The sequence below is a fragment of the Protopterus annectens genome, chromosome 5.part1, assembly GCF_019279795.1.
Source record: "Protopterus annectens isolate FY-2018-M chromosome 5.part1, PAN1.0, whole genome shotgun sequence".
In the NCBI taxonomy this organism is placed as follows: Eukaryota; Metazoa; Chordata; order Ceratodontiformes; family Protopteridae; genus Protopterus; species Protopterus annectens.
The window spans coordinates 689,731,384-689,758,882 of NC_056736.1; positions in this window are offsets into that span (position 1 = coordinate 689,731,384).

Consider the following 27,499-nt stretch of genomic DNA (forward strand, 5'->3'; position numbering starts at 1 on the left):
GATAACACATTAACACTACATAATATGATGATGTATGCTAAACAAAACAGCTCTAATATTTATGCCCTTATAATAGATGCTGAGAAAGCATTTGATAGAGTGGATATAAACTTTTTGTTTGATGTGTTGCCTTATTTCAATATGCCACAGGAATTTATTCAGATACTACAAATATTATATAGTAATCCGTATACTACGTTATATATTAATAGGAGTTATTCTAAAAGAATACAGATTAAAAATGGTACACGGCAGGGTTGCCCTTTGTCCCCCTTATTGTTTAACCTTTATTTAGAACCTCTATTTTTATATATTAAGCAAAATTTGTATCATAATGCACCAATACTTTATAGGAATAAATTAGTAATGTCGGTATTTGCTGATGATCTTATTATTTATTGTACAACCCCAATTTCTGACAGTGAAAAGATATTAAATGTTATAAACGAATTTTCAGAAGTCTCTAATTACAAAATTAATTTGGAGAAAACTAGTATTTTCCCGTTAAGAACCCCTAAACCTTTTTCATTAATGTCCCTGTTGGGGAAGATATCATGTAAAGAAAATATCAAATATTTGGGTATTAGCCTCTCTATGGATAATAAGGACTTTTATAGTAATAATATTAAACGAGTATGGGAACTAATAGTAGCTGATTGTGGCAGATGGAGGAATTTAAGACTACCGGTATTGGCAAAAGTATCAATAGTGAAAATGAATATATTACCACAAATGTTATACATCTTTAGGTCTGCTCAAGTATCAATTACAAAGACAGTTTTTAAACAAATTCATAAAGATCTAGCTAAATTTATTTGGGAGCCAAAGAAAACTAGAATATCGTATGAGAAATTAATGACCCCGAAGAGTAGATGAGGACTTGAGTTACCGAATTTTGAACTATACTATTTAATTGTGAACGCCAACAGGTGTTTAAGAATTGCTAATTACAAGGTAATTAGTACAAAGTGGATACCAACTTGGGTGGTCTTGAATTACAACCATATTCTAGATTGGAACATAAATCCTAAAGCTTTACCCTTTTTGGATAAAACTAGTTTGATAAAGTATGGGATTATGGACCACTTAAAAACATATGTGTCATCTTTGCAAAATTTATTCCAATCAGTAGACTTGTTGCAATATATGATGGTTTTTCAGCCTTTCCATGGGAATCCCAATTTTAAACTAAATGATCAGTTGATTGATCTTAGTAAATTTCCATTAATAGTTAATTTGACTCTGATTGATGTTTTTAATAAATTTCATTTATCGGCTTCGCAAGTTAGGCAGGAATTGAATCTTCCTAAGAGTTATATGGTTGTCATGAGACAAATCAGAGAACTTGCTCTGAGTCATTTTGAAAACTTTAAACCGGTAGTTGGAATTGTGGATAAATGCTCTGAATTGTGGCAGGCTCTCCAACAGGAGGTCAAATTTATAACAACAACAAATAAATTAATTAAAGATTTCAAATTCCAGGATAAAATTCTGTTGTCAGGGTATTGGGTAAACAAAATGACAGTAGCAGATAATCAGGCATTAAAAGCAATTGATTTAACAATAAAATCGGTCTCTTTTCAAAAGTTGATGTATACGCAGTTGATGATTTGGAATAATGCTTATTATACTCGTCTTAGGTTACATAAATTTAATCCTAGGAATTCTCCAACTTGTCCATATTGCACAAATCAAATGGCGGATCTTCTTCATATATTCTGGAGCTGCAAGTGTATATATAAACTTTGGAACTCTCTTAGAACACAACTACAAAAGATGGGTTATCAAAGTTCAACATTATCATGGGAATTTATGATTCTACATGTTCCTCCAAGAGAGCTCTCTAGGTCACAAACTATAATATGTATGAATATTTTTTTGCTGATGAAGTTATATATAGCTACAAATTGGTTAGAACCAGATAAGACATCATGGGATAATTTCAAGCTTGTGGCTATAAAGCATATATTAGCACATAAATTACTCCTGAAGCAAAGTAACAAAAATATTAATAACCCAAAAATATGGGAAAAGATTTTTAACATTATATTAGCATAATACTGTTATTAGGAATATATTAAAGTTTGGATGTATATGTGGAGGAAACAATGTTTTGAAAATATGTATGATATGTATGGACGCAAAGTACTTCTACAAATGTTTTGGCTTTGTTTTTCTTCCCTGGTGTTTTCTTTTTTGAAATAATGACGATTTTTATATGGAAGCATTTCATGTAGATATTGTATATAGTTTTGATAGTAATAGTAGTGAATTATGTGTGTGATTTTATTGTATTTTGAAAATATATATTAATAAAAATTTATTATGGAAAAAAAAATCTAGGTAAATAATTGCTTTGTTGGGTAATCTTCTTTTAAAATATCTTCTGATTCTTCTGACTGACTTTAGTCCATAATTTCACCCTATGATCATATTTTCCAGTTTCCAGCTTGCTCTGCAACAATAATTCACCCAACCCTCTCAGCTGGAGGGTTGCAATAATCCATCCATCATTGTTTTGAACATTTGCTTCTGACGTAAAAAACAAATTCTGCTGAAACAGCTCCTCTGAATCTTGTAGAGCTTGAAACACAAAGAGGCATTAACCTCTGTGCTATTCCCCATACTGGATCTCTTTGAGTGCTGCTCTCTCAACTGTCACTATGCTAGGAACTGAACAAGAGCTCTCCTAATGAGTAGGGGCAGATCCCTAATGCCCTGGTCAGCCTAACCTGGTCAACAAAAGGATAAATAAAAAATAATGGAAAATTAGCCTGCTTCCTTGTCTGTACTCTTGCCTCTGAGGGAAATGAATGACTTAATATGGCTTGCATCCAGTTCGGAGAATGAGTGAACCATTCATGGAATGAATGGAAAAATTGTCTGAGTGGGGCTAGAAAGGGGAACTACTGGACAGGTCACGTGAGGCAAAAAGAAAAAATAGTAAGCTGATCAGTGGCACACTGCAGAGAATTAGTAGCTAAAGGCATTCTAGTACACTTAATGTCTCTCTTAGATTAAAAGAAAATATGCTTACCCTGTAAATGACTGATACATCATAATTTGAAAAAAAACAGTGTTCTATTATAATTAAATAAGAACACATCTTCCACTACCGCTTATCCACAATGCTCCCCAAATATATATATCTACTAACTCCATGGTTGCAAAAGAGTGTAGAAAGGAGGAGCTCCCCATAAAAGTGCACATCAGTCTTTCACAAGGAGCAATCCTACCAAGGATAAACCTCCAGCCTTTGATCAGTGGTAACAGGTATGATTTCAACCAATTGTGTTCAGGCAGTTAGAACCCAATCAACAGGTCCTCTATCACATGTAAGGAAACCAGAAAATGCCAACCTAGATACAGACACAGCCCTGAGAATTAGTGGAATAATGTTATATATGCTTAGCATTATAGTGTTGGAAACCTGTTGTTTTACTGTAAACCATGGATCTTGCTAGTCATATCATACCATTTTGAATGTTACATCTGGAGGCAAAAATGACTTCCACTGACTAGCCCACAAGGGACACCTGCTCACTGGTTCTAATAGGGACTTAATTTGAGGGGATTTGGGCTGTAGACAGGGTGCCAAACAAACTTTAAGCTCAATATGATAGGTAGTGTATTGCTTCCACATCCCTCCCAATATGATTATAGGTCAGCTCACCTATCAAGGCCTACACCTTGCTCACTCCCAGGACACATCTCTGCATTTACTGTTGTACTGCAAATGGACATCACATTGAGTGTGAACAGCGCTGGATATCTGTGAGCCAAAGGGAGTGTACATCTTCCTTCTGTGTACAGTATGATTGCTGTGGTAACACTGCTGGACAGACATCCTGTCAGTGACTTATGCTTATGTCGCAATGCAGGCCATTTGTAGCTCCAGACTGTTGTAAACAAGTGCCTGCCACATTTGACACATAATATACACTGTTGTAACAGTAATCTTAACAAGAAATAGTAAGCAATAGGTACATCAGCACTTCCATTAATATAATTGAGCCTATGACAGACAGTGTCAGTTTGTGCTAATCACTCACATAGAAGTATTGACAGGTACAATACAATACAAATAGTAATTTATTGTGTTAGTATCTTCAGACAAACAGCATGGATAGTTAATTATTAGAAAAACAGCCTGTGTATATTCACTGTTATGTTTTAGCTCACTGTAATAGGTTCATAGGTAGGTACTAGGCTATTCGCCCTAGGGCCTATATAAGCCTAGCCAAATGGTGCTCAGGCTTTTGCCACCCAAGAAAATTATTTTCATATGCCCCTGTCAAGCAGAGCCAGAGAAGTGATTCCTGGGGTGAATTTCCTATTTCCCATACAATCATCAAGATTTTTCTTGAAGAGTGCTAATGAGGAGCTTTGTTTGATATAGATGGGTAGTTTGTTTCAGAGTATGGGAAGTCTCTGGGACAGGAATCTATCCCTTCAGCATGTTCTGTTTATTGTGGTGACAAGGTTTAGGTCCCTAGAGCGTGTAGCTCGGAGGGGTTGGGATTTCTTTAAGTGGAACATGTCCCACAGCTCTGGGTTTGACATAGCTTTGTATGTTAGGCAGAGATCGCGTCTGAGTAGGCGATATGTGACAGAGTAAAGCTGGAGTTTTTTGAGACGGTCTGAGTAGTGCATCTGTTTGAGGCTGATAATTCTCTTTGTAAGGTATTTCTGTGGCCTTTCCAGTTGTTGTAGATCTCTTGTGAGTTACATACCAAAAGGGTCATTGCACTCCATAATGGGTCTAATGAGTGATGAGTAGAGAGGAACAGTGACCTCTTTTTTCCTGGATGCGATACCTTTTGTGACGAGGTGTGCCACGTAGAAGGATTTCCTGACTACTGTGGCGATGTGATTATCAAAGGAGAGACTACTGTCCACCTGTGTCCTAAGGTCTCTTATCAAACTTTCAGTGTTAGGTAGACTACCGCCTATGTGGTAGTTCATGGGTACAGAGTTTTTACCAAAAGGGATGACAATGCACTTTTTGGCATTGAGCTTGAGGCCATGGCATTGAAACCAGGCATCTGTCTCAGTGAGGCCCTTTTGTAGGATATCCACATCATTGGGAGTTTTGATTATGGCTCCTAGTTTGCAGTCATCTGCAAACTTTGTTAGGCAAAGACCTTCTGTGTTAGCCTGTACTTCAGAGAAGTACATACCAAACAAGAGAGGACCTAGGACTGAGCCCTGAGGTACTCCACTTGTCACTGGTCTGAAGTTGGATTTAGAGTCTGCTTCTTTCACAGTGTGGGTTCTGTCAGTGAGCCAGTTGGCAACCCATCTTGTGACATAGGGATTTATACCTAGTTTAGTGAGTTTATCTATAATTCCAGAGGGGGGATGGTATTGAAAGCCTTGGCAAGATCTAGATAGGCTGTGTAAACCACCTTACCCTCATCTATGGGTATGGTGACCGCTTCAAAGAAGTCTATCAGGTTAAGGAGACATGATCTGCCTTTTGCAATCCTGAACTGGGTAGGGTCCAGAGTTTGGAGATTACCAATGACATTGTTTATAAGTTCCATGATGATACATCCCATAGCCTTGCAGACTAGGCTCGTCAGGCTAATGGGGCGGTATTTCTCGGGGTCCGTGGTGGATCCCCCTTTGTGGAGTGGGATAAATGTTGCTTTGGGCCATTCAGTGGGCACAAAGCCTGAGGTGAGGCTATGATTGAACATGATAGTTCATGTAGAATGCAGCCTGGAATGTTGTTAGGTCCCATGGATGCTGTGCTCTTGGCTTTGGAGAGTGTGTTTTTTACCTGTGCAGCTGTGATTACAGGAATTTTGCATTATTCTGATATAGAGATGGGCCCTTTAGGGGATGAGAGAGGGATAAAATTAGCACTGAACCCATCTGCCAGGATGTTGGCAATATCAACTGCTTCTGTATATTTAGTGCCATTGTGCTGTAACTCAGAGAAGATCTGAGTGTTGCTATTGAGATTTTTGACATAGCTATAGAATGCTTTGTGGTTGTCTTTAGAATCAGTGGCAATTTTGTTTTCATAACTAGCTTTGGAGGATTTTATGAGGGATCTCAGCTTCTTACTGAGGCTGACCATGGAGTTCCTCCAATCATGGGATTTTACTCTTTTTTGCAACAGTTTCTTTCTTCTGTTGTAGAGTTTGTTTATGGCAGGGGACCACCAGATTGGCTTCCTTTTTTTGGAGGATAGCATTTTTGTTCTGTTAGGGATTGCACGATTCATGCACTCATGTAAGTGCTTATAAAGTGCAATTGTATAGGATTCTGCAGTCGTACCTCTATTGTCAGTCAGCACAGGTGTCATGAAGTTTGCCACTTCTGTCTTAAGAAGCGTGAAGTTGGCTTTGGAGAAAATTTTTACGGTGGTTTCCCTAATGGGGGGTGGGAGTGGGATGTGGATGTCTAGGGTGATTTGCTTGTGGTTGGATCTGACCAACGAGGAATTGACCTCTGGTGTGGAACACCAGTTGCCCATGTTGGTGATGACCAGGTCTAGATATTGCTGCCCCTGGTGGGGGTATGGATAAATTGATCCAAGGTGTTGGAATTTATGAATTCCAGAAAATGCTGAGCACAAAGGTTGGTACATGAATAGTTTTCCCAGTTAATGGTGGGGTAGTTGAAATTGCCCATTATTAGGGCGTTAGGTTGTACCCTAATATTTTCCAGTGTATCAAGAAATGAGGAGTGGGAGTCCTGGGTCATGGTGGCGAATCTGTAGCAAGCTACAATTTGGATTGTGGTCTTGCCCATAGTTAGTTGCACTTGGATAATCTCTGATGCATTATGCTGATCAACTAGCCTGGAGGTGTAGATATCCTTAATGAATATGGACATGCCTCTGCCTTTAATGCTTCGGTCCAGGTTAGGTGGCCAAAAGATGCAGTATGAATTATAGCTTGGTAATGCAGGGGTGCTGTCTGAAGCCTTGAACCAGGTCTCTGTCACTGCACAGATGTCAATGTTCTCCATTTTAAGGAGTGCCTCAAGTGAGTGCATTTTGAGGTTTAGACTTCTAGCATTAAGTAATATTACCCTCAGATTTTGCTTGCTTATGCCTGTTACAGTGGTGAATTTGCCATTTGAATCTTGCCTAAAAAAGGCACTATAGGAATGGCAAGAGCCTTAGCCAGTATCCAGAATACCAAGGGCGACAGGTGCAGGCCATGTCTGGCAAAGCATTGTGGTTTGTCAATCATGTCATCCCAGTCAGACAGATACTGGATTCCCTTAGAATGACACCAGAAGCTTAGCCAATTGTTGAAGTCAATCATTTTGTACTGTGGTATCATTCTGGGTGATGGCAGTATGCTACTCAGGGCTAGGGCCATACCTGCCTGGGCTACAAGATCGGACAGCTGCTCCATGTCTCTTTTCATGTAGTCCAGGGAGGTACATCTCAGGTCATTCACACCAACATGGACAATGACAGAGTCATATTTGTACTTTTTGTGGAGTGACCTGAGTGCATGCATTATGTGGTGGATCCTGGCACCTGACAGGCAGCTGACAGTAACTTTCTCCTTGTTTAGCTTGGTGAGTAGAACATCAGTGTGCCTGACTATAGAGTCACCTATGACTAGATTGTTGGGTACGCTGTTATGCCTTATGGGCTGTGGTTGAGTGGCACACTGAGTTTGTGGACTATGTTTCATTTGGGTTGTGTTGGGGGGGTAGAGGTTGCTTGCGTTTCTGCTTTGATGGTCCCTGTCGCTTGGGCAGATTTTCTTTTGAGAGCCTCTGTGAATGTAGGCATGTGTTTTGTGTTTCTATATGTGTGTTTTGGTGGTGTAGGTTTTGAGGGACTATATGATGTGTGTGGTGTGGTTCAAGTGTTTACCTTCTCCTCTTGACTGTCTAGTCCAGTCTTGGGTGAAGCGAGCTTTGCTTCCAGTTTGGCTATATAAGTGCATCTTTCACAGGTTGTAGTATTGGGTGGTAGGAGGAGAGGGTTGTCTGTGTACATGAGGCAATTGCTGCATTGCCCCAAGATGCCCAGATTCATCAGGTAGATGGGAGAAAACCCTGGGAGCTGACCCTTAGACATGCCTGGATAGGTGCTTATTTATTAAGTACTAAAAACTGTTTTCCTCTAGACAAGTGAGGAAAGTTGAGTGCTGTAGTAATTTGTAACTTATTTAGTGCTTACAATGAGTTCTGAACAAGTGCTGAGCTCAAAGAAACAGATTTGAGGGTTGAAACTAGAACACTGGCTAATTCTAAGAAACAAACTTAAGCTAGAAGGCTTCCCTCCAACACAGAAAGGCTTGAGGGCTCAGAAGCTTACAAACTGTTCTGGATACAGCAAATCTGTATCTGGGCTAGACGACTTGTAGGAAACAAGCTTAGAATTTTTTTTTTTTAAGTGGAAAGGAGGAGCCGAAACTAACTGGGTTGGCCTTCTTAAATATTCTCCCTGGACTAGGTAGAATGAGGTAATGACACTAGACTGGGAGGAGTGTCCCAGATCAAATTTACAGTAGGAGCAGGCAACTGCAAAGCCACCAAGTATCAGAACAAACAAACCCAACCACATGCTTAACAATTGTAGAAAATGTCTAGTTAATATCTCACACACAGTGAAACTAGCTAGCAGAGTATATGCAGGCAATAAAGTGCTATAAATAACTCAGAAATAAGCAAAAAACAGGATACTTAAGTTATATATCACAGATTAGTTGGCTCAGAGCCCTTCCTCCGACTTCCTTCAATTAGCTCAGTGTGAAATGGCAGAAACGCTCACAAGTTAACTTCTTAAGTAACAAAGTTGAAACCTGAAACTACTTTAAAAAAAAGCTTGAAAGAACCAATGAGATGCTTATTCCAAGCCGTATTCCAGGCAACCCCAGTCAGCCAATGACCACAAACAATTAATTCTCACTGAAATGCTATACTGGCCTTGGCTAAGCTATGATGGCTTGGAACATGTGCTCAGACACACAGCCTCTACTAATAAACATCTAGGCCCAAAACTCAAGCCTGAATATGGACAATGCTACACTACCAACACTACTTTTAGAGAAAAAACTGAAGAAATGTTTAAACAGATAAAGGATTAAGGAGACTCTAGAGAATGATTTTAACTGCAAACAAGTTATATGACAAGTTATTATGAAACAGTTATCAAAAATCAGAACAAACAAACCCAACCAGATGCTTAACCATTGTAGAAAAATTCTAGTTAATGTCTGAAATTCACTGTGTATGGGGAGTCTGTTGTTAATTTTCACTGTGTATGGGGAGTCTGTTGTTAACGTTTAGTATTATTACACATGTCTATGAACATGTTAGTAATAACCTTAACAATTATCACCTGATAGTAATCACAACTTATACCATGAAAGTGATAACTTAATACCTGCTCACTTTGGCCTGGCCAAGGCATTTGACAAAATACCTCACTCAGGGCATTGTAGAAAACTTACTAAAATAGATAGAAACCCCATAATCACCCTCTGTATAGACAGCTGGCTTACAGACAGGACCCAAGAAGTATATGGAAGTCATCCTCCACAAAAATGCCAGTTACTAGTGAGGTATGTCAAGTCTCAGCGCTGTAGCCACTCCTGTTTGGCATCTACTTCTATGAGATTAAAGCTAATGTCAAATGACTCTGGCTGACCAAGTTTGCAGATGACTGCAAATTGGATGCCCTCACTGAATCCCCCAGTAGACAAATACCCTACAAGAAGGCCTGACACAGAATAGTAACTGGTGCCAGAGTCATGGTCTAAAATTCAGTGCAAAAAAAGTGCATCATAGTTCATTTCAGAAAGATGGTCACCCCTGAATACTTCTATGCTGATTATCCACCCCAAGAGCAGACTCTGTAGGTAGGAATTTGGGAACTCATATAGATCGTGATCTGGCATTTGGACCAATATGTGTCTACTGCGTAGAGGAAATCATTCTATGTTACACAACTTATAAGTAAGAATACAGAATCTAGACACATACATTGTCATTCCAATGTACTTTCCTCTCAATCATTCAGTACAGTCCCCTTACACAACTTATAAGCAAGAATATAGAATCTGGACTCATACATTGTCATTCCATTGTACTTTCCTCTAAATCATTCAGTACAGTCCCCACTTTGGTATGCACCTGGCCAGTCATATGCAACAGCTGGAGCATCCTTGGAAATTCCTTACAAAAAAGAATACATGGTGTAGAAAACAAGTCATGAGTACACCACCTCAAAGCCTTGTCCTTATATTTAGTCTCCTACAGGCTGCTGAGAGGAAGCTCTAATGGATCTGTTGCACATCCAAAAAATATCAAAAACACCCAATCCAGGGACCTAAACTTTGCCTGCAATATAAACAGGTAATGCTGGAGGGACAGGTATGTGTCTTCAGAAGCTCCCCCTTTTCTGGAAAATGCCTCCCATCAATGTGAAGCAGATTTCATCCCTGCACTTATTCAAGCAAAACTTGCATCAGTAGATGAGGAACTGTAGCTATACCTCTGTACAATGATGGCCAATGAAGTAAAATTCTCTTGTGAAATAGATAGCGTGATTAAATGATATAAAGCTTATAAAAGTATAAAAAGACTTGCATGAATTTCCAGTGCTTCAATTAAATGCACTTACAAGATATCCACATTGTGAATGCAGTTACACTGTAGCGAAATTATGGTTTCAAGGTGTCCAGTCTTTCAAGTCTGATATACAAAGTATCCACACTGAAGATGTAGTAGCTGCTGTGAAACTGTAGCAAACTGTAATTGCAAGTTAACCAGTCAAACAATTCAAATAAGAGCTTCTGGCTTTAGTGGCAGTTAAAATCCTTTTATTGTAGAAAAAATTAAAATCTTCATGTCAAGTTAAAAACTTGGTGTAGAATAAAACAGTTCCTCTGTATTCCAAATGATAAGTGCTTTTGGTATCTTCTTCAGATCGTAGAGATTGGGACTGAAAGTTCCTTTTTATAGTTCTTACTTCCTTTACTGTTGGGAGAATCATTCAATCATCACGCTGTCAATCAGCTGTTTAAACGCACCAATCCTCTTTCCTCTCAGAGGGTGTTCTATTTCCTATGTCTTTTACTTTTAAGGGGTGTAACCAATCATGAATTATTAAGCCAGACACACCTCCATATTAACTAATAGTTGGTCTTCTAGCTTTTAGTATAGGTTTCAGTGGAATGATGTTATTCAAGCCAGGCTCAATATCAGCACGGAGGTTCACTATCCACTTACTCTCCCTGCATTCAGTAATATTTTCAATGTCACCTTTTCTTACTCCACTATATACATTCTCTTTCACCTTATAAGTGAAATAATGACTGACATTTCTTTCAGCATGAGTTGCTAAAGCGTTATGTGGATCTTTATTGGTGATATCTCTTTGATGTCTCAGAATGCGATTTTTAAACAGCTGATTAGTTTCTCCTATATAGAATGCAGGACATAGTTTGCAGGTAGCCATGTATACCACATTGGGGTTTACACAAGTGGCTTTAACATTAAAAGTGTATTTTTTCTTTGTCCTTGGATGTTCAAATTCATTATTACAATCAATCAATGGGCATGCTGTACAGTGGCCACACTTGAACATCCCTTTATGTCCAATAATTTTATGTTTACTGAACCCATCCTTTGTGCAAAGTAGCCTCTTCAAATTTTTCTTATTCTTGTAGCCAAAACATGGTATTTCACCTACAATGTCTTTTAACTTGGCATACTGGGTAAGGATTGGCCAAAGCTGCCTTATTATAGATTTAACTTGTGTGTTGTCTGTGCTGTAGGTTAGCATCACTCTGGTGGTTCTGTCTTCTGTCTTATGTTTCTTTGAGATAACTTCTTGGGCATTCACATCATTTTCATTATAGCCTCTATTTCTTAGGTTTTGTTGTAAAAATAAAATTTCCTTTTCTTGTCTCATCTTTGCTACATCTTTTATGTATTCTTTGTATTTAATTTTGCATAATGTTTTTAGTGACATGTTTAGGATAAATACTGCTTTTCAATAAGTAATTATTTCTCCATGTATTTTTTTCAGTGTAATTCAGTTTCCAACATATTTTCATTAAGAATGACATTCACATCCAAAAATGCAATTTGATTGTGAAAGTGTTCTGCTGTAAAGCTTAAGAAAGAAGTCGTCCCATTAAATATTGATGGAATAATTTGAATTGTGAGATGCTTCCTTCTCATAAAATAAAGAGATCATCCACAAATCGACCATAAACTTTGATGCATTCATACCATGGATTATTTGATTTCAATACATGCTCCAACTCCCAATCTACAAGCACAAGATTTGAGTAGCTGTTCGCACAGGGGGTGCCCATGGCTACCCCCCATTTTTGCCAATGGACTGATGTACCATACACAAAATAGTTATTCTCCAGTATTAAGTCTAATAATGTACAAATTCTACTGGTTTCATTAACAGTTTTTTTTTTGTGGCTTAAGAGCATTCTTACAGCTTCTATGCCTGCTTCGTTGGGAATGTAGGTAAATAAACTATTCACATCCAGGGTGGTCACAAGTAAGTGGTCATATTCTGTGATGTTATTCATGGTTTGATTTATCTTTCTTAAGAAGTCATCAGAATCCTGCAGAACTGTGTCAAAGGATTTTAAGATAGTTATTAATTCTTTCTCCACAAATAGTGACATTGTTTCTAGCTACTAACAGCTACTCAAATCTTGTGCTTGTAGATTGGGAGTTGGAGTATGTATTGAATTCAAATAATCCATGGTATGAATGCATCAAATTTTATGGTCGATTTGTGGATGATCTCTTTATTTTATGGGAAGGAAGCGTATCACAATTCGAATTATTCCATGAACATTTAAATAGGACTACCTCCTTCTTAAGCTTCACAGCAGAACACTCTCACAATCAAATTGCATTTTTGGATGTGAATGTCATTCTTAATGAAAATATGTTGGAAACTGAATTACACTGAAAAAATACATGGAGAAATCATTACTTATTGAAAAGCAGTATGCATCCTAAACATGTCACTAAAAACATTATGCAAAATGAAATACAAAGAATACATAAAAGATGCAGCAAAGATGAGACAAGGGAAAAGAAAATTTTATTTTTACAACAAAACCTAAGAAATAGAGGCTATAATGAAAGGGATGTGAATGCCCAAGTAGTTATTTCAAAGAAATATAAGACAGAAGACAAAACCACCAGAGTGATGCTAACCTACAGCACAGATAACACACAAGTTAAATCTATAATAAGGCAGCTTTGGCCAATCCTTACCCAGGATGCAAAGTTAAAAGATATTGTAGGTGAAACACCATGTTTTGGCTACAAGAATAAGAACATTTTGAAGAGGCTACTTTGCACAAAGGATGGGTTCAGTAAACATAAAATTATTGGACATAAAACGTTCAAGTGTGGCCACTGTACAGCATGCCCATTGATTGATTGTAATAATGAATTTGAACATCCAAGGACAAAGAAAAAATACACCTTTAATGTCAAAGCCACTTGTGTAACCTCCAATGTGGTATACATGGCTACCTGCAAACTATGTCCTGCATTCTATATAGGAAAAACTAACCAGCTGTTTAAAAATCGCATTCTGAGACATCAAAGAGATATCACCAATAAAGATCCACATAATGCTTTAGCAACTCATGCTGAAAGAAATGTCGGTCATTATTTCATTTATAAGGTGATAGAGAATGCAAATAGTGGAGTAAGAAAAGGTGACATTGAAAATATTACTGAATGCAGGGAGAGTAAGTGGATAGTGAACCTCCGTGCTGATATTGAGCGAGGCTTGAATAACATCATTCCACTGAAACCTATACTAAAAGCTAGAAGACCAACCATAAGTTAATATGGAGGTGTGTCTGGCTTAATAATTCATGACTGGTTACAACCGTTAAAAATAAAAGACATAAGAAACAGAACACCCTCAATTGAGAGGAAAGAGGATTGGTGCATTTAAACAGCCGAATGACAGCGTGATGATTGAATAATTCCCCCAACAGTAAAGGAAGTAAGAACTATAAAAAGGAACTTCCAGTCCCAATCTCTACGATCTGAAGAAGATACCGAAAGAGCTTATCGTTTGGAATACAGAGGGACTGTTTTATTCTACACCAAGATTTTAACTTGACATGAAGATTTTAATTTTTTCTACAATAAAAGGATTTTAACTGCCACTAAAGCCAGAAGCTCTTATTTGAACTGTTTGAACTGTTTGACTGGTTAAGTTGCAATTACAGTTTGCTACAGTTTCACAGCAGCTACTACATCTTCAGTGTGGATACTTTGTATATCAGACTTGAAAGACTGGACAACTTGAAACCATCATTTCGCTACAGTGTAACTGTATTCACAGTGTGGATATCTTGTAAGTGCATTTAATTGAAGCACTGGAAATTCATGCAAGTCTTTTTATACTTTTATAAGCTTTATATAATTTAATTATGCTGTCTATTTCACAAGAGAATTTTACTTCATTGGCCATCGTTGTACAGTGCTTCATTTTGAATACTGTTTTTACTTGTCACTGACAGCTGTACTTTAGCATTAGTAGATGCACTCATTTTATTGTAGCTATACCTGTGGTCCGACACCTATTCTACCCATGCCAAGGATATATACCCCCACAAAACCCTTGGTTACCAATACCTATCAAATTTACTGGGGAATATAATTCAACTAAAAAAGGCCCCCTTGGGTCAACATGCTAGCATAGTACAATGATACTTCAAAGTCTAACATGCCTGTGGCATAAACCCATCTTCCCAATTAAACTCAACCTATCAACCCATACCTGCATGAAGGAACGAGGTGACCAAGAAGCTCCAACATGGAATCTGGAGCATCAAGCTCCTCAAAAACCAATAGACCTTGACCTTGTTCCCCAAACCTATGAATGCATAAGTCTGTAAACTTAAAAGTGCTAGTGAGTCACTAGTCCTGTTAAGCGCACATATAGAAAGCACTTGCTAGTGTCACCCATTGACTCCACATAGTGCATCTGCTAGTATATATAATGATTGCAAGCTGAAGGCATTCAGAGACGCCCTGTAAGTATTATATATGCATTCTAATCATGCAGCTTATTAGAAGAAAATATCAACAAAGGGTAACTTTACTTATGATCACAAATTCGTGGAAGCCCATTAATTTGCATAACAGATTCATTTATCTGGCTAGTATACATGTATTAGATTAATTATCAGAACAAGTTTATTTATCTTGTTAGCATGCATGCATTAATGTTTACCTACACTATTCTGCTGCTACTCTGTAATCATGGCTCCTAAATGTTACTGTGTACCCCACGTGTTGGTGCCTTGAAACTTCCACTAAATTAGCTGCATCTCTTACCTCTCCAACCCCATATGCACACTTGAGGAAATCACTAGGTAAGAAGTAAAGCACTTTGGGTGTTAACAATGTAGGTGTCTTGTGCATCTACCCACAAACAAAAGTATTCAGTTGTTAGTTGCAAAGGCATTGCAGAAATGTACTTGGTGATTGTTCATACAAATGCAATTGCACAAAGTTCACCTTCTGTGGTTTTAATGCAAGTGGTCAACCCGTATTTTCATTATTTGCACTGAAAGGATGTGCCATTTCCCGTATTTTCATTATTTGCACTGAAAGGATGTGCCATTTCCCGTATTTTCATTATTTGCACTGAAAGGATGTGCCATTTCCCGTATTTTCATTATTTGCACTGAAAGGATTTGCCATTTCCCGTATTTTCATTATTTGCACTGAAAGGATGTGCCATTTCCCGTATTTTCATTATTTGCACTGAAAGGATGTGCCATTTCCCGTATTTTCATTATTTGCACTGAAAGGATGTGCCATTTCCCATATTTTCATTATTTGCACTGAAAGGATGTGCCATTTCCCGTATTTTCATTATTTGCACTGAAAGGATGTGCCATTTCTCGTGCTTTTCGTCGTGTGTCTGCCCTCATGTAGTGTTTTGTTAGTATTCAGTAAGTAGTCAATGCTCTTCTTGAAAGCCATCCCACAATTCCTTCACATAACCCCGATCATGAAGACCAGCAAACCTCAAAAAGGAATTGATAAGGAAATAATTGAAGGCTATATGTGAAATTAAAGGCTCTTGCATAATTAAAGGGTGTCACTCAAATGCTAACATGCCAGAATAAGTGCACAGCTTGCCATAAAGGTAAAAGCATTACAAAATAAATACTGTAATATAACCATTAAAGAAAATAAAACTTCTTTAATCAAAATTCACAACATAAAAAGCACTTTTTTTCATCCTTATGCTTTTTTAAATGATGAAAACATTTACTGTGTACAGGATTATGTTTACTAAAGCAGTTGTTAACAGCTATTTCACTACATTTATCTGTTAATAATTAAAGCGTAGCCTTTTGGCTTCATTTTGTGAATTGTCTTCCTGCAGGGACCTTGCATTTATGAAAGCTACACAGTAGTGTTAATGCCATGAACATCTGCATTCAATAACTAATCATATTTCATTCCGCTGCTCCTTAGCCCACCCCTCTGCCCCTAACTTTGCATACAACTCATACTGCATTTCCCCAAGCTTTATGAATCGAATTATTTAAAATGCTTTGCACTAAAAGTGAAAAGTGGTCTCATATCATGACTTATGCTATGCATAGTCCCTCTACTTGTCTCTTAGTATACCATGATAACCAAGTGATTAGACTGACCATAATTTTAACTAAATGATTAGATTGCTCCAGCAATTCTTTTCACCCATGTCCAAACCACAAAGCTAGTTCTTAACAATTGAGGTACACATCTGTTACACTGTGTTTAGATTACATACAATGAAAATATACACTGATTGCATTTTGGTATTATAAGACTGAAGCTTGAAGTACATAGAAGTTATACTTAGAACATCACAGACATATAGTTGTTATACATTGTTATAGGGATATGTAAATCATATGACATTGCAAGTAGGATTATATGCAAATATATACATAGGGAAGACATCTATACACATAGAGAATAAACTACAGGGCAGAAATCTTTATACATAAGGGTAATGCCAGTGTATCCTTCATATTCTTTCAGCTGTTCCCGTTAGGGGTCGCTACAGTGGATCATCTGTTTCCATTTCTTCCTGTCCTCTGTATCTGCTCTGTCACACTAACCACCTGCATGTCCTCTCTCACCACATCCATAAACCTTATCTTAGGCCTTCCTCTTTTCCTCTTACCTGGTGGCTTCACCCTTAGCATCTTTTTCCCAATATACTTAGCATCCCTCCTCAGCACACGTCCAAATCAACATAATCTTGCCTCTCTGGCTTTGTCTCAAACCTTCCAACCTGGGCTGACTCTCTAATATACTTATTCCTAATCCTATCCACCCTCATCACACCCAGTGCAAATCTTAACATCTTTAACTCTGCCACATACAGCTATAACTCCTGCCTTTTTGTCAATGCCACTGTCTCCAACCCATATAACATAGCTGGTCCTACTATCCTCTTGTAGACTTTCCCTTTAGCTCTTACTGGTACTCATCTGTCACAAAAAACTCCTGACACTCTTTTCCACCCACTCCATCCTGCCTGTACTCGCTTCTTCACCTCTCTTCCACACTCACCATTACTCTGAACTATTGATCCCAAGTATTTAAACTCATATACCTTCGCCACCTCTACTCCTTGCATCCTCACCATTCCTCTATCCTCCCTCTCATTCACACACATATATTCTGTCTTAGTCCTGCTGACCTTCATTCCTCTTCTCTCTAGGCCATATCTCCATCTCACCAGGATCTCCTCCACCTGTTCCCAACTCTCTCTATAAATCACAATGTCATCTGCAAACATCATAGTCCATGGGGACTCCTGTCTGATCTTGTCTGTCAACCTGTCCATCACCATTGCAAATAAAAAAGGGCTCAGAGCTGATCCTTGATGTAATCCCACCTCCACCTTAAACGCATCCGTCACTCCCACCACAGACCTCACCACTGTCACACTACCCTCGTACATATCCTGTACCACTCTTACATACTTCTCTGACACTCCCAACTTCCTCATACAATACCACAACTCCTCTCTAGGCACCCTGTCATATGCTTTTTCTAAGTCTACAAAAACACAATGCAACTCCTTCTGACCTTTTCTGTACTTCACCATCAACAATCTCAGAGCAAACATTGCAACTGTAGTGCTCTTTCCCGGCATTAAATCATATTGCTGATCACTAATCATCTCGTCCTTTCTTAGCCTAGCTTCCACTACTCTTTCCCATAACTTCATGCTGTGACTGATCAATTTAATCCCTCTGTAGTTACTACAGATCTGCACATCACCCTTATTTTTAAAAATCGGTACCAAAACACTTTTTCTCCATTCCTCAGACATCCTCTCACTTTCCAAGATTTCTTTAAACAATCGTTTTAAAAATTCCACTGCCGTTTCACCTAAACACCTCCATGCTTCCACAGGTATGTCATCTGGACTAACAGCCTTTCCATTCTTCATCCTCTTCATAGCTATCCTTACTTCCTCCTTGCTAATCCATTGCACTTCATGATTCACTATCCCCACATCATCCAACCTTCTCTCTCTCTCATTCTTTTCATTCATCAACCCCTCAAAGTACTCTTTCCATCTGCTCAACACACTCTCCTCACTTGTGAGTATGTTTCCCTCATTATCCTTTATCACCTTTACCTGCTGCACATCTTTCCTAGCTCGGTCCCTCTGTCTAACCAATCGGTACAGGTCCTTTTCTCCCTCTTTAGTGTCCAACCTTTCATACAACTCTTCATATGCCTTATCCTTAGCCTTCGCCATTTCTCTCTTTGCCATGCACCTCATCTTCTTATACTCCTGTCTACTTTCTTTATCTCTCTGACAATCCCACTTCTTCTTTGCCAACCTTTTTCTCTGTATACTCTCCTGTACTTCCTCATTCCACCACCAGGTCTCCTTGTCCTCCTTCCTCTTTCCAGATGCCATACCAAACACATTTCTAGCCGTCTCCCTTACTAGCTCTGCTGTAGTTACCCAGCTCTTTGGTAACTCTTCACTGTGCCTGTCTTAACTCTTCCCTGAACTCCACCTCACAATTACCCTTTTTCAATTTCCACCATTTGATCCTTGGTGCTGCCCTCACACTCCTCCTCCTCTTCTTAATCACCAACGTCATCCTACAAACTACCATCCTATGCTGCCTAACTACACTTTCCCCGATTACCACTTTACAGTCTCCAATCTGTATCTATACAGGAGAAAAACTTTTGTTCATATGCAGACAAAATAATTTATTTTTAGCTTAGGCCCAGAGAATTTCCCATTTGATGCTTGAATTAATCATTCCTATTTGGTGTTAGATTGGTCTTACCCATCCCTTGATTGATGATCATATATACTGAGCATAACTGAGATCATATCATAGATAATTTGAGGGGACCTGTGTGTGATATAAAGCATTTAGTAGCTGCATCTGTCCATTAGTAGTACAGGGAGCAGGCCTAGGGTAAATGTTCTACTACTCATCCATAGACCTAAGTTACGTTTGGATATGGACAGGGCTGAACTTTGTTTTATGTAGATGCTGTCTGTTTCAGAGAAGGCATCCACTGTGAGATAGACCTGTCCATCCAAACCATTCTTTTGATGCTGCATTAGTGGTTTAAATCCCTAGACTGAGTATTTCTGATGTCATTTAACTTACTTATCTCCAGTAGGTCCATAGGTATTGAGTCAGAGGATGCCTTATATGTCAGACATAGGTCACTTCTTAGCATTCTGTAAGATACTAAATATAGTGACAGTGCTTAAATCAGTCCATGTAGGGCATGCTGTTTAAGCTTTGCATCTTGTACTTCAACATAATTATTCCTTATCCTAGAAGCAACTGCAACTTATTGAAGTGATTTCACAGTTTTTCACAAAAGTCTTGACAGCTGGTATGGTTTCTCAGGTGACAGAGGAGAGCATTCTGTTTAGCTGAAGCTGTTGTAGTGAATGCTTTTTCACTGATAATTATGGGGGTGAAATAGCATAAGGTCAAAGGTCATTTAGTCAGCTTGAGCTAAGAAAGTGTGCTGTTCTATATTTTAGCTTGGATGCAAGCAGTGGGCTGCAGCTTTGAAATTGTAACTTATCTTTTTTGTCATTCAGTGATACTTTCTATTTCCGCATAAGCTTATAAATGTATGCAATTTGTTGACCAAAATATATAGTGATTTTATCTTTTCAGATGAGCCTAGGGAAATAATGGAAAATAATAATAATGGAAAAGGCACATTTCAGCTTTGGTATAAAGGCCTATAGATTTTTGGGCCTCGTAGTACAGAAGATTTCTGCTTCAAAACATAGATTTAGGACTACCAATGGCACAATCATTACAATTCTTGAGCTGATAAAGAATATTTCATGGCAAACTGACAATGGAAAGTACATTTAGGCTTCCTTTCTTAACCTCTCTGAAAGCTTCAAACACGGTTTACAAAAATTATGGAGGGCTTTGAAGATATATTTGCTCTCACAGGGTCAAAGGGTCATAGGTGAGTATTAGGTTAACTACTCATGATAGTCTTTTTAAGCCTAGCTAGTTTCTCTTTTTGTGCTCAAATTAACCTCTCCCATTTGTTTATAGATTGGCTTTACCTATCCAATGGTCACTTAATTATATATTACTCCTAATGAGAATAACTGAGATCATACTATGGATAATTTGTGTGAACCCATGTATGAGATAAAGCATTTAGGATCTTTCTCTCTCCATTAGTAGTATACAGGGCAGTCCTGGGGTATTTTGTATTTCCCATCCATTGATCTAAGTCACACTTGAATACAGACAGGAATAAACAATGTTATATGTGGATGGGGAGTCTGTTCCACAGCAACAGTATCCCCTGAGAAATATATCTGTCCCTCCACACCATTTTGTTGATGTTGCAAATGAGATTTAAATCCCTAAACCAAGTATTTCTGATGCTATTTGACTTGCTGATGTGCATTAGGTCCAACAACTGGGTCAACTCTTAGGGGCATATTGTCAATGTGCTAGATCCCAAAGGATATAATAATGCATTTTTTTTTGCATTTAGTTTCAGTCTATGATTTTGGCACCAGTTGTTTATTTGGAACAAACTTTCCTGCAGAATGGGTACGTCATTTGGGAATTCAATGAATTTTCATGGTTTGAGTTGGTGCCCCCAGTGTATGACTAATAGAACACAGATTGGCAAGTCCAGATCCTTATTGGTTAATATAGGTATTATACAGGTGTGGTATTCAGTAATATTAATAATAATGCTAATTTGCTAAAAAGGTAGACTCACCGAGCACAAAGTCCCTTTTTGGGGAAAACCTAAAAGCAATTTCTGGGTAAGTGACTTGTTCAAGATCATACAGCAGGTAAATGAGGGGTAAGGGAATCAAACTCTGCACCACAGGAACTGTATCTTATAGCCTTCACCCACTTCCCTAACTGCCAGACTCTGCTATTCCTAATGTAGGTGAATGATATGACCAACCACTGTGGATGTTCCATTCTAATTCAATAGACTGATGACTTGTTTTACCTGTGTGTACTTAGGAACATAGGAACAATACTAAGAAGTTATCACGAGGACCATAAGATGCCTTGCAATATACACTTTTAAGCAGACACATGTAAAAGTTCCTGCCTCCCTTTTCAAGTACTTAATAGTGCTTATCTCCCAGACTGAGCAGAGAAGTACATGACAATCCTGGTATAAATCTGTGTCGACCCATCTAGTCACCAAGACTGTACTTAAAGCTAGGCAACAAATTACTTTATTTGACCTGTACTGGTAGCTTATTCCACAGGCTGGAAATAAGTCTTGTTACAAACTTATTTCCCTAGAGGGTCCTATTTATTGCTTGGTGTAGATTTAAGTCCTTAGTGTGGGTGTTTGTACAGACACTGGTTTTGCAAAGAAGGAGAATTTCAAATAGGTCTCTTTCATGACTCAAAAAGCTAGGCGTAGGTCACCTCAGTGCAGCCTGTAGGTTACTGAGTACAATGAGAGTTATGCTAATCTAGCAGGATAATCATAAAATTTAAGGTCATTTATTTTATTGGTAACGTATCTTTGGGGCCCTTCTAACTGAATAAAATGCTGTGATTTGTACTTACCAAAGATGAGAGAAGAATACAGTGTGAAGATGACTACTTTAAATCTGGAAGACATTCCTTTAGAAATTAAGTGGGCCAGACAGAATAAGTTCTTGACTATGATGGAAACATGATAATCAAATAAGAGAGAATTGGTCACATAAGTACCCACGTCTATTATGACCGCATCTGAAGAGGAGTACCATTTAAAGCATATGAGGTAGAAACAGCTTTTTTAATGAGTACTACTAGACCGCACTTTTTTGCATTTAACTGAAGAACATTTTTAGTACACCAGATATGTATATATTCCAGCTGGATCTACTTTGTATCAGTGGATGAGTAACAGTGCCCACCTTGCAGTCATCAGCAAACTCAGTCAACCACAATTCTGGGATACTGGACTGGAATTCTAAAGAATAAATGTCAAACAAGAAAGATCCCAGCGCTCATACATGCTGTACCCCAATAGTTACAATTTTATATTAAGAGAGGGTAACATCAACTTTGTCATGACAGGATCTGTCAGAGAGACACTTTACAATCCAATAGATAATACAGCGGTTTACATTCAGTTTGTCTAATTTCTGTAACAATGTCAGTATGGGAGATGGTGACTAAATATTTGGCCAGAGTGAGATAATCAGTGTGCACTGAATAACCACTCTCCACACTATTCGTAATATTTTCAAAGACACTTGCTATGTGCAGGATGCAGGACCTGCCCTTCACAAACTGAACTGATTGGGATCCAGATCTGTTAAATTTCCTGTGTTTGCATAAATGTGTTCCGCTAGGACAGGCTGCATGGCTTTACATATAAGGCTGGTGAGGCTAATGGGCCTAAAATTGCCTGGATCTGTGGAGGGGTCACCCTCATCACCCTCATGTAGGAGAGTCACAGTGGCTGTTTTCCATGCCTCATGCATAAACCCTGTGGATAGGCTGAGGTTAAAAAGATTAAGTGAAGGCTAAGATAGTACATACTTGTCACTGATCTGACTTCAACTTGGTATTTTTTCTGGTTCTATAGAAGAATTACATTTAGTCTCAGTCAGGGATTTTAAGACTCATTCCAAGGTGATTTCAAGAGAAACTAAATTTTCAAGGATACAAGGAGCAACAATATGGATAGGTGGGGTAAAATTATCACTACATATATTGACTATATCCTTGGGATTGAAATAGGTGATATCATTATATTAGTGGTCAGTGCATTGTTGGGCATTGTTCCTTAATTTCCTAATACAATGGAAGAAAGATTTGTAGTTTCCCTTAGTACCAATATCGACCTTAAGCTCATACTCTGCTTTACTTTTTCTAATAGTGGTCTTAACGTTCCTTGCTGGTTTAGTCTCAGTCAGGGATTTTAAGACTCATTCCAAGGTGATTTCAAGAGAAACTAAATTTTCAAGGATACAAGGAGCAACAATATGGATAGGTGGGGTAAAATTATCACTACATATATTGACTATATCCTTGGGATTGAAATAGGTGATATCATTATATTAGTGGTCAGTGCATTGTTGGGCATTGTTCCTTAATTTCCTAATACAATGGAAGAAAGATTTGTAGTTTCCCTTAGTACCAATATCGACCTTAAGCTCATACTCTGCTTTACTTTTTCTAATAGTGGTCTTAACGTTCCTTGCTGGTATGTTTGGTTATGGCTCTGAGATACCGAGGTGGGGATTTCTTACAAATGTCATCATTTTCTGTATTTTGTTGTACAATTTATTAACCATTCCACCAGAAAGGTTTATTCCTGAATGTAACGTCATATTGTGGTGGACAGTTACTGATGTTCCTGTGCTGCTGCTTAGGTGCTGGGAAAAGTCAGAGGTGAATGTGGCAGCCCTCCAAGGTGGGTCCATTTGCAAGGGGTAGTTGTGAATTTTGCATAGGTCTTCTACAAGCTGAAGTAGGTTTGTCCATGTGAAGTCCCTACAGATGGTCTCATTTCATAGTGGGGTCATACCACTAGGCCTGACAAAGAAGACAACTGACTTGTGGTCAGATTTAATTAGGCTTACGGAGATGTGAGGTGGAGTACAGACAGTGGCTAGGTTGGTACAGACCAGGTCAAGGATATTAGAGCCTTTTGTGGAAAAGGATTTCCTCTACAGCATTGACTTTAACAAAGTTGAGAAAAAAATCCTCAGGATTCATTAAACTTGATATTCCATGCAGGAACAGTGTAGCCGCTCCTGCATGGAATATGGCCGCAGAGTGATTCAGCAAACAGCTGATCTAATGTGCACAAGCCTGCCGACACTGTTCCTACATGGAAAACCATGCAGAATGCTAATTACCTCATTTGCTGGTGAAAAACATGCAAATGAGGTGAATTAGAGATTCAGGAAGCAGGCAGGCATCCTTGCAGGAACACTGCTAGTTGCAGAAATGTGTTTGGTTACTAACTGAACACATTTCTGCAAATAGCAAAACGGAGGCATGACAGCTCAAACAAAACCATGTATTATAAACTTTAGGTATGCCAATGGCCAAATACATGGCCATTGGCATGAGAAAGTGTTTAAATTAATAAAAAAATTAAAGTTTTTTTTTTTGGCCAATCTCAGCCGTTTAAGCATAGGACAGTGGTGTGCAAACAGGATTGTGCTGAAAATAAAAAAAATATATAAAAACTCAATTTTAGGGGAAATCTGCATTTTTCCATTATAGTCAATGGCATGCAGAGTCAAAACATTAGCAGGAAACACTGGTTTTCAAGGGGAAAGGCTCCATGTCACAGCAGTAACTATGGACTAAGGTAGTGGGGTATGCAAATGAGGGGAAATTTGCTGAATCACAAAATATTCTAAGTCCACGCACTGCACCTAACCATGTAGTTGCCAGAACAGGAGCGTGTAGGCAGGAGGAGCAGCTAACATGAAAAGGGGGTGTGTCATGCTTGCTGTAAGCACATTGGAGAGCCATTGCCCTGGTTTGCGCTTAGCTAAACACAGCTAAGCAAGGGGGTGTGTCTGAGCTGTATTGACTTATTTCATGAAATGAAGAGTGTGATTACGTCCAGGGGAGGACCATTTCTGCTTAAATGTATTTACATTAGCTAAACAAGTGTGTGCAGCATACACCAGGCCTAAATAAAAAACAAACAAACAAACAGAAATAGCAGAACAAAACATGTTAGGGGCTGCTGCTGCTTTGATCTATCAGCATGTGCTAGAGACTGAGGGTGGTGAGGAGGATAATGCCGACAACCAACTCAGACCGAGGAGGAGGAGAAGAGTGTTCAGACCCAGGGTAACCTACCAGGGGCTACATGATCTGGAGACAGTAGAGCGCTACAGGGTGGACAGGAACATACTTCAGCAATTTGTTGAGCTGTGTCAGCCTCACCTCAGAGCCAGAACCAACAGAGTGGAACCCATCCCAGTGAATATGAAGGTATGCATACCCTTAAGAATACTAGCTACAGGTACTTTCTAAAGACCAACTGAGGATATCAAGAGAGTCTCACATGCATCTGCATCCAGGATACTCCATCGGTTCCTGGATGCCATGCTCTGAAAGATAAGAAGTCTGAAACTACATGCCTCTGAGCATATTTACTTCCCCACCACCTGTGAGGAGAGGACAAGCAATATGCTCCTCTTCCACCATGTAGCAGAATACCCAGAGGTACTGGGTGCCATAGACTGCACACACATCCACATCACAGCACCACCCAGTGACCAGGATAGGGTCTACCTAAACTGCAAGGGGTTTCGACTTCATCACCCGCCATGTCATGTGCAATGCCCAGGGCATTATCATGAATGTGTTTACTGACAACCCTGGAAGTTATCACAACTCCCACATCTGGCATTCATCACAGCTGTACCAGGAATTTGCCACTAGGGACATCCCATATGACCATCTGGTGGGGGATGCTGGCTATGCACTGGAGCCGTGGCTGATAACACCTATCAGAAATGCACACACACCCACACAAGAACAGCATAATCAGGCACACGCACAAACCAGGATCTATTAGGGCATGTGTTTGGGATGCTCAAGTCATGGTTCCACTGCACGGACATATCTGATGGATCCTTGCAGTACTCTCCAGCCGCATGTGCACACATGTTCATAGTATGTGCCATTCTACACAATATGATCCTGCGGAAACAGCTGCAGCAGGAACAAAACGGGGAAGGGCCACACAGCCCCCCCCCCCACCATTGCCAACATCTCCACAGGCACAGAGGGACTCAGTGCAGGAACATCCTGAGCCTGCCCCTGTAGGCAGAGGAGTGCCCAGTATGCCCTGTCTTTGGCAAAGAGGCAATGCATAGCACATACACTGACACCATATTGTCTGTGGGACTAATCTCTCTCTCTGACTCGCACACACAGTAAAATGGATGCCAAACATCACACCACTTACACCTTACCATGTATATGCAGTCTACTGCATGCATCCAACATAGTTAGCCCTAAAGCACCATCCTCACAACAGCCTCAGGCACAAGGAAAGTCAGTCTACTTAACAATAAATGAATGGAGTAGAAATTTCTGATAGCATATCTATGGTATTGATTCAAGCATGCAAGGGAATGGGGTGGCATACTGGGATAGCAGCGGACAACTGACAGCTCTGTGGAACAGCAGGAAGTGTATTCCCAGTACTAGCCTACCCATACTATGTAGTACCACCCTAGTTGACAAATACCACTGCAGTATATGTGGTGAGTCAAATAACTGGGGGGTCATAGGTCACATGCATGGATGTCAAAGTGGGGGTACCATATCCAGCCCCAGCCTCACCCAGGAGATCAGCTGCAGAAAACCATAGAAAAATGTATGGCAAAGGCCCACACATGGCGACATCCATGAAATTCCCACAAACAGACTTACACAGTGATATCACAGCAGGTCTGGCAGTGGCATTATGGCTCTGAAAGGTAAGAAGTCTGAAACTACAAATGTCTATGCCAGAACAATCTGACCTGTGGTTGATGCTGTTATGCCTGTAGTCAGATAGTGCACACCACTATGCTAAATGGGACCAAAATGTTAAGCAAGTATCAGCACAGTCTCTTCAAATGCATATTGTGTACAGATGTGTTACCACCCACCTATAGTCTCATAGAAATGCAGTAATATGTCCACAGCCTTAAGCAGCATCCAGCCATCAACTAGAGTGATGGCTCAACACAAAACAGAAAGCAATTGTCAGTAACACCCACAATTAACATACTGTTGCCATCCCAAGGTTGTCCACTGCCGGCAGCCTGGGGACATATGATCATCAGAGTGCACTGCCTTGCTACAGCTGGCGTGTATCTGTCATACCTGGCCTACAGGCCTGTGGCAAATGCCCATTCCTCACCCACCGTGCCCTGTTAGGGAGTGTCATGGGGTCCCTAACACCAGCATAACACAGTCTACAAAATACAAAGAAAGGC